We start from the raw sequence: 13,477 nt of genomic DNA on the forward strand, positions 1-13,477 counted from the left end.
GCCAGAGCTTTTCCCCAGGCATGATGGCTAGACAGGCAAGAGAAGGCTTAATACAATGAGGTGAAAGTCAGCTGAGAAAAGGGTGTGTGGAAATCGTCAATGGGAAGTCTGTTCCCTAATGTAGAACTGACTTTAAAACAAAAATAAATAATTTTAGAACACTGTTTCCTCATTTTAACTCAGGATGTTAATCCTTTATTGTCTCTTCTGAAAAGGATGATTTTATAAACAGCATGACCTTAAATGAGTCAACGCGACCTTTCACAGATATACTCCACAGTAAATATTTACTGAGCTTTATTTCATAGGCATTAACTCATTGGTAATATAAAAAGCTTTCAGGTCACTAGACAATGCAATATATAATACTATTATTGTGACACAAAAATATGCACAGTTTAAAAGTGATAATGATTTTCTTTCCTAGTTAACTTGTAGATATGAGTTCACCATGTATTGGTTTATGTCGTCATTTTCTTCTTCCATTTTATGAAGTATTTTTGTCTCCGGTGAAATGGAAGGACAGAGATGATGACAGATTTTTTTGCCTTTTCTTTAATTCACAGCAAGTGGTGCTTCCATCCATAAGCGCTGGTCATTTTGCATTATACTAAGCCGGGCAAAAAATATATTAGCCTAGTTGTCTGGCTGCCATTTGCCAGTCTCTGAAGGGTTGTTTCTCAATAACTGCAATGCAAATATACAAATCTATCTTACCTCATCAATTTCTGCACTCAAAATTCAAGCAATAAATATATTGCCTAAGCTCTTGCCCAACTCTTTGACTGAACTAAAACATTTTTTATGATCTTCCTGTGAGCATACCTGCCTACACTTCAGAATACCAAAATTCAGGTTCTTTTTCTACATATGTGACCATGAAAAGTCACTAAGATCAGTTTTGTAAATGTATATAGGCATCTTACAATGCAGATAAATATCTACAAGATCTTTAAAAGAATCAGATCTGGGCATCAAGGCATTTTTTTAAATGTCAGGTGCACACCTTTAAGTGTCTTCACTTGCAGAGCATAGTCCTTTATGTACGTGTACATACACAACATACCCATCAGAAAGATGCAAGAACATGCACACTGGCAGCACTGAGCCCCCATGGCAATGGGAGCTGTTTGGTAACCAAGCCAAATGAGTGTTTTCTCTTAATTATTTATAACTTTTTAAAATTTTAAATACATTCTTGACTTATTCTCTACCAGGTCCTTACCGACATTGTTCAGTTTTCCCTCCACTTCTACTCCAGTGTGTGCCCATAAAGCAATGAAACCCCTTTAATATCACCATCAGACTGCAATACCGTTTCTCAGCTCAGATTTATTTCTGATGTAATTTTTACCACCCAACTCAGGTGTCAGGAGAGTCAATGGACAGAAGTCTGCTGCTGACCAAGCTGTTTCCCATCAGCCTTTAGAAATTTAAAGCAGCAGAGAAGGGAGAAGGTTTGGTGTTTGGGTGGGGGTTTTTTTGTGGCTAACTGACAATAGGTTATATTAAGTATTACAACTCCAGGCATGTTCTTGTGATGATTTCTCAAGTGATACCAAGAACGCTGAGAGCAAACAGAACAAAGTTATGGCTCAGTGTTATCATTGCATTTTCTGTCCACCTCCCTGACTTCAGAGGTGAAACTCATCACCCAACAGCACTGTGAGCTCCCTACATTTCACAGCACCAAAAGCCATATGCAAGCAACGGCCTCTCCACAGCTTAATGAAACACCACCAGTAACAAACTGGGTGCATACTCTCAGTTCACTTCAAGCACCAGCTAAAAATGATTGGCTTAAATTATCCCAGAGATTTGGATCATAAACACCATCAGTTACCACAGTTCAGCCTATAAGCAAAAAAGTATTTATCTATGGTAACAAAGTTAGCCATGCTCTGCTTATCTCTACTGTTGCAAATACATCTCCTAGTATGTGTGTGAAAGTGAACATTCATACTTGCGTTAAGTATTTGCATGCTTATGAATAAACTATAATCTGTTTCACAGTATTCTTCTCTCTTATTAGCCCTGTAAGCTCTTCATTCAGTTCTCACACTTTGCATACCAAAAGGACAGAAAGAGAAAAACATCAATGTCCTTATAAAGTTGCACACAAGTGCAGAAAGTATGCATAAATAAGAAAGACTAGACACCATGCTCCAAAAAGCAGGAATGTCTTAGTATTGGCCACAGTAAAAACAGAATCTGGAGAAATCATGGCTTTTTTTTCCCCATTTATGTCTACTTGAAAGGGAAAAAAAAAAAAAGACATCCATGAGTGATGGTAATGGAAGACCTATTTGTGTCCAATTCACTGGAGACAAAGTACAAGGACATATCATCCTTGTGAAATAATTTGTCCTGTATTCCTTGAGCCAGATGAAAGTCCCATTATGTACAAAGTAACATGCGCAGATGAATACAGATTTAGGAGATCTATTATTCTCTCAATACACTGCCTTGGTGTAACTTGTCTTCACCTCTGTCAAAACCAGGCTTCTTTCTGAGTGCTTCATACTGTCATAATGTGTGACTTTTTTGACTAACCTAGAATAGATTTGAAAGTGCACAGCAGTGACGAGGAGTCATTCATGATTAGGACTCTTGCTGTGAAACAAAACTGACACGTACTCCTGAAACATATAGCAATTAGCAAGTGTGAAATCAAAAAATCACACCACACCAATTGTTAGCAAGGCACACAGAAGCAAAAATAAAATGAAAGAGCTACATCTTTACAGTCCTGGACAGCTTTGCAATTCAAAGAGATCTTTTTGAGCACAAAACAATTTCATTCCCTAAGATGAGGCTCTGTGCCTCATACTGATACATCTGAGATCCTCAAAATTTTCCTCTTCACACTGTTACGAGATATAAGGTGTTATAATTATCTCAGACTCTCTCCTCATTGCTAGCTCACTAACTTGACAAGAAGTTTGTGGAGGAACAGAAGATTTTGAGCTCTAAAGAAAGATTCAAGATCGTACCTGTTTCACTTCATAATTAAAGTTTTCTCCTTTTGCAGCTCTAAGAAAAAAAAACAGCTAGGTGCAGCACAGCGCATTGGAGCCTGTTCAGCCCATGAGCCGTTGTGTAACCTGTAAGTTTTAAGGGCTGACAGAGCAACTCCTTCTTCCATATCAAATTAAATAACAAAAGAAAAAATTTTACTTCCTACAACAAGGCCTATTCTTGGTTGAAATCTCCTGCTACAATCACATTACAAGTAATTCCAATCAACACAAAAACATGTCTCTGCCAGCAAAAAGCAGTCTGCATCTACACATGGTAAGACAGAAGTTGGAAAGTAAAGACCATGCTGTTTTATTAAGCTGTCCTAGAAAAGCCAGCAGCTGTCATTCAGATGCAGGTCAGAAAAAAAAGAAGTCGTCCAATCTGGCATGAATGTCGCTTGAAATTAAATGCCTACAATTCTCATCATCCCCTGCTACAGCACAGTTTGGTAAGTGTATATGTGAGGACGGAAACAAAGCCACCTTTTCCATTCAAATGTGAATCCAGTCTGTTCCCCTTGGGTCCCAGTCTGCCAGGTTAATGGCAAGATCATCTTTCCTTATTTCACCTCAGGGAAGCTGTGATCTTGACACAAGGTCTCAGAAGTGTGACATCCCTCACTGTGGCTAACCCCAACATTAATCTGACTTGGCCTCATGGCTAGGCAAAGTATTGGCAGAGGTTTTTGCAGTAGGTGAAAAGCACACTGAAATTTTTAAATGTATTTACAGATCTGGTATATAAATTTTTGCTTCTGAAAATCCTACTGGCACCAACTTGGACCTTCACAGTCCTAAAAATCTGACCTTTATGACTTCCACAACATAGGCCAAAGCATGATTCCTGCAGTACTAGGCTACCTCACTGATGTTAGCGTTGGTTTAGATTTGTTAAGAGAACTCAAGTATTTCACCCGAGGCTGAAAATCTTGCACGTTACTGTATTCAAATTTATGTTTTGAAAAAATTAAGAACATATTTGATATCCACATCCTACATGGTGGGTTTTGGTTTGTTTCATTTTAAGTATTTCATGTTAGCTATTCCAAGAAATTCCAGCATGCTTTTGCAAAAGCAGCTCAGAATGAGAATCTAGGGAGAAAGACCAAGAGCACAGATAGAATAATGATTATGATTCAAAGAAGACTTCTCAAAGGGCAGAAGAAGTTACAACTGTGATAACTAATTGCTTCTACATACACAAAAAATTATAAGAAGGATTTTGCCCTCGTAAAACAGATTTTTTTTTTTAAGAGGGATTTAATTAAATACCTCAGGTTTGGGTTTTTTTCCTTTGAAATTTTAACTGTCAGGCAGCATAACCAAAAGAAAAACAATACCGTCCAGGAAGTAATTATCTGCATTAAGTGTGCTGTTTGACTTCTTTCCTGCTACAGTGATCTCTGGAAGAAGGAGGAAGCAATGAAGTTGGGGGAGGAGGAAAAAAAACTTGATTCAGTAATTTGAGAAGTTAAAGACATTTGTGTCTCAATTAACAGAAGGAGGGCTTGTTCTGCTGTAAAAGCAGCACAAGGTTCATAAAAGCAAGGACTATTTTAGTGACTGTGTGTCATGTTAGGAACTGGAGAAACATAAGGGGTTTGACACAGCATTATTTGCTCTGAATAATAACCCCCAGAGCCACTGCTAGTCAGAACTGTTATTACACATCGAGTGATTAAATTCAAGGGCTCCACCTACACAGTACAGTTAGCTCTGGGTATGGGTAGATGTTGAAGCTCTTGTTATCTTGGCTTTGCTCTTCTCCAGTTTGTCTGGCTGCCCTGAGCTGCCACACAAGGACAGATGCACAGCACAACCCATTCAGGCTCTTCCCTTCTATGATGGCTCCTGTTCAAGACTACATCTATTCACTACAGAAATTTGTTTATAAATTAAGGTGGATGTATTGCTCATATTCCTGGAGTCCTGTTTATATATGTATTTTTCATTTATCCCAGCTCCTGTTATCCCAGATAATTAAGAGATGAATAGAACACTTAATATTTAACATATATTTCCTGTGTGTTTTGATGTGACCTTACTTACTGAATCCCTTCACTGATTATCCTGCATAGACTAATTTCTTGTCCTTTTCCCCAGGATGCTAGTCTTTCTATATTGTTATCTGCCTTCTGTTCTGACAGTAACAGTAGACAAAAGTACCTATTTCTGCTTCTTTCCTTACTGCTCTGTGTACATGATGCTGTCTTGCCATAAATAAGCAAGAATGCCTCCTTTTTATAGAGGTTTGTAATAAATCTCAGCAGCTTCTGTCAATTTGCTTCATGTATATATATCTAGAAAATATATGAATAGGAAATGAATTTCATATAAAACTTGCATGTGGTTTGCTCCCACATTCCTCACCTTCAAAACAAATTTTAAAATCCAGCAGATTAGAAACATAAGTGTTTTGTATCTCCGACTGATTTATCTGTGTTGCATTCTGCAGTCTCTCTCTCTTTCTTCTGTATCTTTTTTTTTGTACTCCTGACGTACGAGGATTGATGCTGCTCCTTTGGAGACCAAGCTGGTTACACCTTATCCAGTGGTGACAGCAACCAGCCCAATAGGTTTCCAGTCCTACCAAGAGTTCTGACTGCTCCTTCAGTCCACGTTGCAGCCATCGAGCACAGCTATGTGGTAATTAATCTATTTCAATTTTCATTTCTTTTCTCTCCAAGAGGATAACGGCTTTGCATCTCCTCTGTTCTGTGCAGAAGGACATCATTCTTAACACACAAGACCCTGACCTGAAGTAACACAACCACCCCACAAACAATTTTGTTTCAAAAGCTTTCAGTTGTGAACTATTTTCTAATGTCATCCACAGTGGCCCAGAAAATCCTTCTGCTAAATCTCCACTTACTCTGTGCACAGAAACTGTGCTTTTTCACAAGAGACCAAGAAAAGACAGCCTGAAATAATCATATATTCCTCTACACATGATCGCTGCAGTGACTAATCCCAATTTGCTCCCTTAACTCCTTGCTTCTGTCTCCATCCTTTTCAGAAGGCAGCAAGTCCACCCAGTTCTGAAAACAAATGAGAGTGGAGGAGAAAAGGTAATTTGTACTCATGTTCTCTCCCCCACCATGCTTCCTCCCACTCCAAATTCAGTAGCAAAGGAGTATGTTTTGGTTGACTATCTGAGTCTAAATTCCCAGCTATTACGTTAACGAATAGTAATAAAAGAATACTTCTGGTTAATTATGTGGCTCTCCTGTTGATATTGCAGCTGAGTGGGGAAGACTAGAGAAAATCTGCATGGTTTATTGTGCAAATGTAATGTGGGAAGTGCCCAAGCCAGACTTTTTGGATCACCACTTAAGTTTTCCAAAAAACTTGGGAGCACTTCAGTCTTGTAACCTTCTTGCCACCCTGAGGGAGAGGATCTGAAGTTCATATCTGAAGTTCAGATCTAGACAATTTAAATTGAAGACCTGATTAAAGCTGATGTCAAGATGGAAAGTGTCCTGTATTTCTGTGGTATGGTATCTTTCACTGGAGAATTTCAAAGCACTTTTCTAATACATGTTAATGAGACCTCACAAGAATGCTATAAATACAATATCATGTGTATATGAGTCATGCATCTTATTAATTTTACATCACCTACACCGCTGTTTGAACAAGAGTGACAGAGCAGCATTCAGGCAAATTCCTCTGTAAGAACTTAGCCAAAATAGCAATACCTGTGTCTTCGGGGGTCAATTTGCCTCAAGGCAGATTCCAGATAGAAAGATTCAGGCTGAGAGATATGTCCCCTGCTTACCACAACCCTCCCATTGCATGATTGCCTTGAAAAGCAACAACAGTACCGTTCCCTTGCCAAAAATGTAGAGCATTCTTTTAACAAGAGAACAAACTCTAAAGCAATGTATAGAAGCTCCTATGCTAAATGTACCATACTATGCCTGTGGTCTATAGCAGGGTGTAACAAAGAGAAGGAACTTTGCTGGGGATGGATATGGACCCAAAAGGTATAGATTCTCTGTGGGACTTGATTTTAATTACAAAGAAGGAGAAAAAGCAATATATAATCTCTTAAATTTACCTATGCCCTTAACTAAAAGACATTTTTACTTAGCTTAATTAACTATTAATAGTGAGTTCCTGAAAAGCCCTTAGTAATTTCAAAGTGTTCACTCCACTCCTGTGGCAATTACCCATTTAAGAGGTTCTACAGACAGAGAAATAACAAAGACACACGAAGGATTTGTTTGCATGGTACTTTACTGGAACTGTGAGCCAGACAGATGCTATTTAATTGAGATGAATAAAATGCTACAGTCATACATGTTGATGAGAGGTCAAGTATATTTGCCTGGGGTTAGCACTGGCTAGCATAGCTTCCTGCTAGCTTAGAGGACAGGTAGGTGAGCTAATGCCTGTCTGTAAACTATCATAAGCTAAACGAATGCTTAAAGGCCTCACAGAGGGTAAATAATAGAGGTGAAACCACAGTAACTAGATTTCTTCAGCCCAGTCTCAGTGGAATCAAGAAAGTTGGATCAAGCCACCCATTTCACAGTGATGTCTTTCTTTCCTGCATACAGGATGACTGACATGGTGAAATTCAGCCAAAACAAGGAGGGCAAGTTATGCTACAACGTTCACAGAGGTGAGAACACTGAGGGTGGAAGGAAAGGAGAAATCCCCAGTAACTGCACTGCTCTCTTAAGGCAAAGAAAGGAGGAGGAGAGGAAGATGTTTCCTGTCCTCCAAATGGGAGGAAGGACAGAGAGCGCAGCTTTCCAGGCTTCAGCTGAACCCCAGGAATTTCAGCTCCTAACTGCATATCAGTATCATAAGAATATAAAGTTACAAATAAATTGTTCCCCTTTTATGTTTTGGTGGCTCAGTTAATACTACCTAAAACTTTCTAATCTATGAAATTAGTAGATAATAAAGATCAGTGAGAAAGCCACTCTTCCCACACTGAAAGCCATACTTGTCTGGTCTTTGTGAATGGCTTCTCTCTAAACAACTCCAAACTTCTCAATATTCAAGTATGACAGCAGATTCTATAGCTAGAATCTACCTCTGAACTCTAAGCCATCCATAATCACAAGTTTCTTTCTGTAAATTGCTATGTTCACTAAGAATTCAAGTCCGCAAATTTTGATTTAAATGGCAAAATGTCTATTTGCTGCTTTTGACAATTCAAAACACACACTGAGGCTTAAACCAAGGGAGCAAGTGATGCATTTAAGCCTTTCCTGTAGTAATTAAAGACTGCATTAAGAACTTTGCCATTTAAAATGTTTCTATTTTATTCTGGTCTGCTGTACTGTAAATGCTCTGCATGGATGTATTCTGTTTCTTTGTCAGTACAAAATTGTTCTGACATCCCCAAAAATTTCAGCTGAAACAGCAGGGAAAACATCAGAAAATTCAAGTCATCTGCTTGCATGTTGCAGCAACACAGCACAGCCCTTGCTCTATTAGCCATTGACTTGCTAAGGACAATTAATGCATGAAAAGTTAAGCAAAAAATTGATGACAAAGCATGTGCAATCACCAGGAGACAACCTGAGAGTAACTGATGTGCACTGGGATCGGTCAATCATGGACTGTCTGGGAGACAGTTGCTTCTACAGGCTGAAAGGGTTCCTGAACGGATTTATCACTATTTGTAGTAGGGTACAATTTGGAAAAAGCAGCACCTGATGGAGTGAAACACCTGATGGAGTTAAAATTGAAATGGCCCCTATTCTCAAGAGTTAATAACTTTCTGGGGGAAGGAAATTATCTTAGGACCCTACTGTATTTCAGAGGAGGAAAGAAAAAGACAGTTTTGGGTTAAAGAGATGGAGACAGGAGGTGGAAAATCTCATGTGGTGGGAACAGTAACTTATTCCTTTAACCTGCAGAAGGTTGGGTGAAGCTGTGCAATGGTTTGCCAAATGAGTCTAGCAGTTTCTGAACTTTAGGCTCCCGTTTTCAAGACAAGAGGCTCCAAATTTGGTAATTTCCACTAATGATATCTGCAAGGGAGTTGTATTACTTATATGTATTTTAAATTAGCTGGTCACCTGAGCTATATCTATTACAGTCCAAATGCAGTTTGCATAGCATTCATTATATAAATGAGGTTTGAAATGAACAGAACTGTTTATTCAGAAGACATCTATTTAGTGAGTTGGCATTTCTTCATTACCCAAAATATATGATAATTGTCCATGTAATTCCTTCAGCAAGTTAATTGCACACAGTCCTGCTCCTCGATGAAAATTATGTCAACCTCACACAATTATTATGCATCAGTCTCAGTTAATATTCATTCATTCATGCTATTGCATACATAGGACTGTATTGAAACTGGGCTCAATTCATAGTAAGGTGAGTTTATTTTAAAAAAAAACCTACAACAACAAGGTTTTTACAACAAAACTAAAAACATGACTCCTGATTCAATGAATGAAACGGTTCCATGGCATGGGATGGGGTGCTCAGTACATAAAAGGGAGGAAAACCCTCGGAGCCAGGAGCCCTGAGACTGCAGCTCCCTACGAAGAGTCGCACGCTTTTCTCCAGGTGCTGGGCACCACCAAGCCTTGTCTCCCACCTCTGGACCCCCCAAAGTCAAAATAGTCCCTTTCTGTCATGGAAGTGAGGGTTGCTGCAGGGTGTGGTGCCAACCGTGGGCAAGCTGGGAGCAGACAGAAGCCTGTGGGGCCCCATGGTGCCTGGGCCATGCCCGCTGCAATGCTCTCCACCTTGGTGTTCTCCCCTCTCTCTGCATGGGCAGGCTCACCCCATCTGGCTTTCAAGTGACTGTCTTAGGACAGCACTAACTCCCACAGTGTCTCCACAGCTTCCCAGAGGGTTTTAGCATGCTCAAGGCTGCTAGCGGCACCTGAGCCAGTTGCTTATAGGTGACTGCACTGTAGAGTTGTCTAATATTTCAGAAAGCCTAAGAATCTTACCTGCCTGTAGGTGAACTCACAGCAATGTATTTCACCCATATTCATTTCACCATGAATGGTGCTCTGAGACATCACAGTAATAAAAAATATGATATTTGAGCCCTGTGGTTCCCTAATGTCTTGCATGTTAAAGATGCAGTGGTGCCCCTACAGTACTGCAATGACCTACAGTCTGTCAGTACTTATTATGGCATAGCACAAGGCCTCATAAGATCACAAAAAGTCTGAATCTTTTGCTGTTCCTTGTACCTATTTCTTCATTTTTCCATCTCATTCAGGCATTTGTACCACCCAAAAAGAGTGAGTTAAAGGTGTATGCTGATACAGCAGAATAGATACAGCTACATCCCTTTTGCACACTCATCATAATTACAAGGTGAAACGTAATGATAAATCAGGGTAGTAACATTCACTCCTGCATGAGAGATTCCCTTTGCAGGAGGGATGGAAGCATGCATTTCTGCAGCTGGAAGTGTATTTTGCATTTTGCACTAAACTGATTAAATTTATTCTACTTTCACTGGAAACAGACTTTCATTTCTAACAGAGTTTGCTGCAAGTGCATCTGTAGAGTTTTATTGTGCGAAGGGATTCAGTTCTGACAGGAAGCATTTTCTACCCCTACCACATCTGAGGCTGAGGTACAGATCTTGCGGGAAATTCTTGAAGGGTGGAATCAACATTGCCCTCAGATCACGTACAAGATACTGCGTCAAGCATGTTGTTTACTGTCACCTCCAATTTATTCTGTGTGACGCAGCGCAAAACAACATATCCCACAAAAGAAAAAGCATGAAACAGAGTACGTGATACAACCTAGCAAATCTGTCAAGAACATCGTCTATATGTGTGTGCACATCCCAAAAGAGCATCCAAATGACTAGTTCAAAATAAATGCAAATTCCTAAGCCCCAAAAATCCAACACAAGGTCTTACCAGCTAAAAACATACATTCTGTGACTAAAAAGGGTAAACTGACAATCTAGGTCAGGTTTTGCCACCCATTGGTGACTGCTCTCAGCCTTTCTGAACCTTTTTGTTCCTGATCCTTACAAATCCTCATGTTAGAACTTAAAAAAAAAAAAAAAATGCAGTGGGACTCCAGTTCCCATACCTTTTTGTAAACTAAATAAGGGGCTTTGCCAGCCAAGGCTTTATAATAACTATATTTTTTATTAGACATTTATAGAGGAAAGTACTCTACAGTAGAATCTGTATTCAGAAGGGAACACAAATCCCCAGAATACAGACCCAACCCAGTCAAACACTTTATGATCATGAAGGCATCCAAAAAAGATACAGAATATGAAGTAACTTGGACAAGAGTGTATTATACAGATTAAAGGCACTAACTGCAACGCACTCAGCTGCAGAGCCTATAGCATTTTATACTCTGTGCAGGGAGTAAATAGGAAGATCTAAATGAAGTGAGTGTATTGAGGTTAGCATAAATGACTGCTTCTAGGGACTGCTGCATTCTTGTCGTACTCCTCAGAGAATTAAAAGGAGTACCTCCCTACTAATTTCACCTCCTCCTGTAGACATCATATTTCTGTAACTGTCATGGAGAACAGATACCACCAGGTAGCAGCAAATGTAGTCCAGTATTTCTCTTCTTAACAGATAAGAAAAGGAGGCAACCAAAATTTGTTTGTTAAGAAAGCTCAGCACTCAGCACCGAAGTGAATCAGACAAACATCAGTAGTGACCCCACAGATCAGTTGGAGACCAGCATTAACTGAGACCTCAAAACCCAGGTCCTTTCTCACAGGGAGTCTTTTGTTAAGTTAATACAGAGAAACTGTTACATCCCCAAAAACTGAACAACAGACTGCTTGTCCCTTTAGTACCTTACCAGCCCTCCAGCAGGACAAAGGAGGAATGTGGGTTTCCATTTTATATACTTTACATTTCATATAGGTGGGGAACATTTCTTCTCATCCATTCCACCTTCCTATCAAGATGCAGAGTCAACAGAAAGCAAAGGAAAGTTTGCAGCATCAGTGCAGTATTAAAGTGTTTTATGACCGAAAGTAGGAAACTTTAGAATAAACTTGCTCTAGAGGATCATAAAACTCTCCACTTCAAACCCAGGTCCCTGTGTCAGCCTTATATACAGAGCCTCAATAGATTAAGCTTATTTTGATGGGAATGTCTGACCACGTACAAAAATCAGACAGAATTTTCTATTGAGTTTTGGTACACGTAGCTCTGTGCGTCTCAGAGTGAACCTCAATGCACCTGTAAGGGTCAAAGGTGATACTTAAAGTTGTCAGAGATATGCTAGTATCTCTCCTGCTGTTTTCCTACCACACTTACTAAAGTCAGGACTTCAGTGTTTAAGCTGACTTCAGAAGGGCTTATGTTCCTTACACTGGTGAGGGAAAAAACTATGTGAATACATTAACATTTTTAATATCCATAAAACAGGGTCATCTTAGATGCACTGATCAAGATGATTCAGGAATGCAAATTTTAATATTAAAAAACTAATTTTTTATGTCAAGATTACAAAAAAAAAAGCCTCGAGCCAATCTCACTCCCAGTTCAGGGAAGGAAATGCATCAGTCTTATTTAAATGTGCTATATATATGTATGACAATCACTTAGAGATTCTGTCTATTCAAACATATTTCTGCACATCTCAATAGGCTGAGGATCAAAAGCCACATTCAAATTTATGCCATTTTGAACTTAAGGCAGTGAATAATGAGTCTTCAGTTGGTGCTCTGAGATACTTTTTCTGCTATTATAGATCTTAATCCAAATTTCCTGTTGCATTTCTGGTACCTCCCATTCCTGTCCTGAATCGATATCAGGCATGGAAAAAAACATAGCCAAAAAATTCAGTGGCTGGAAAAAATTCAGGTTTAATATGGAGCCAACGTTTATTTGCAGGACTAAAGAGGAAATTTTTAGTTTTCTGAAACTGCTTAGCTCAGCCCTAGTTACAGGACCTCAGAAGGAAATTAATGACAGGACAGCACTACAGTATCAGCTGCCACATAATAATTCTCTATGCTCTCTAAGCAAGTTCAAGGAAACACCTAATGTGTTTTTGTACACTAACTCAGCATCCTGCTTCATTATAGAATTTCTTTAAAGTGGTCTAATTATACTTTACAGGAAATACATAATTTTCAATTTTTTCTTCATGGCCCAGGAGATGGTTCCCTGAAGAGAAAGATCTGAAATTTGCAGCTTTTTATAGCATCTCTAATTACACGAAATCGAGATATGTCACCTGAGTAGATGTCCAGAAGAACAAACGCATGGTAAAATTGTGGCATTTTTCCAGTTTGAATCAAAGAAATAAAATATCTGGAAGGAAATTAGTTAGATAAGGTGTTAGATTAGGTTGATGAAGTGTCTGTTTGATGCCCGCCGAAAGGGAACACCACTTTCTTGTCAGTGATATCTTGCACATTTCAGCCAATACAACAAAACAATAATTAGTTTTCCACGGTCACTCAACAAAAATAGAAAACAAAGAAACACAGTTTCAGAAGATAATTGCTGAAT

The 13,477-nt window shown here is 39.1% G+C and overlaps 1 protein-coding gene across 2 annotated transcripts in view; it reads right to left on the reverse strand.

Moving 5' to 3' along the window:
- The window catches only part of PTPRO (protein tyrosine phosphatase receptor type O), a 153,418-nt gene that overhangs the window by 77,097 nt on the left and 62,844 nt on the right, over nt 1–13,477 (reverse strand). The gene's annotated exons all lie outside the window — the stretch shown is intronic.

This window comes from Strix uralensis, chromosome 5, assembly GCF_047716275.1.
Source record: "Strix uralensis isolate ZFMK-TIS-50842 chromosome 5, bStrUra1, whole genome shotgun sequence".
Classification (NCBI taxonomy): Eukaryota; Metazoa; Chordata; class Aves; order Strigiformes; family Strigidae; genus Strix; species Strix uralensis.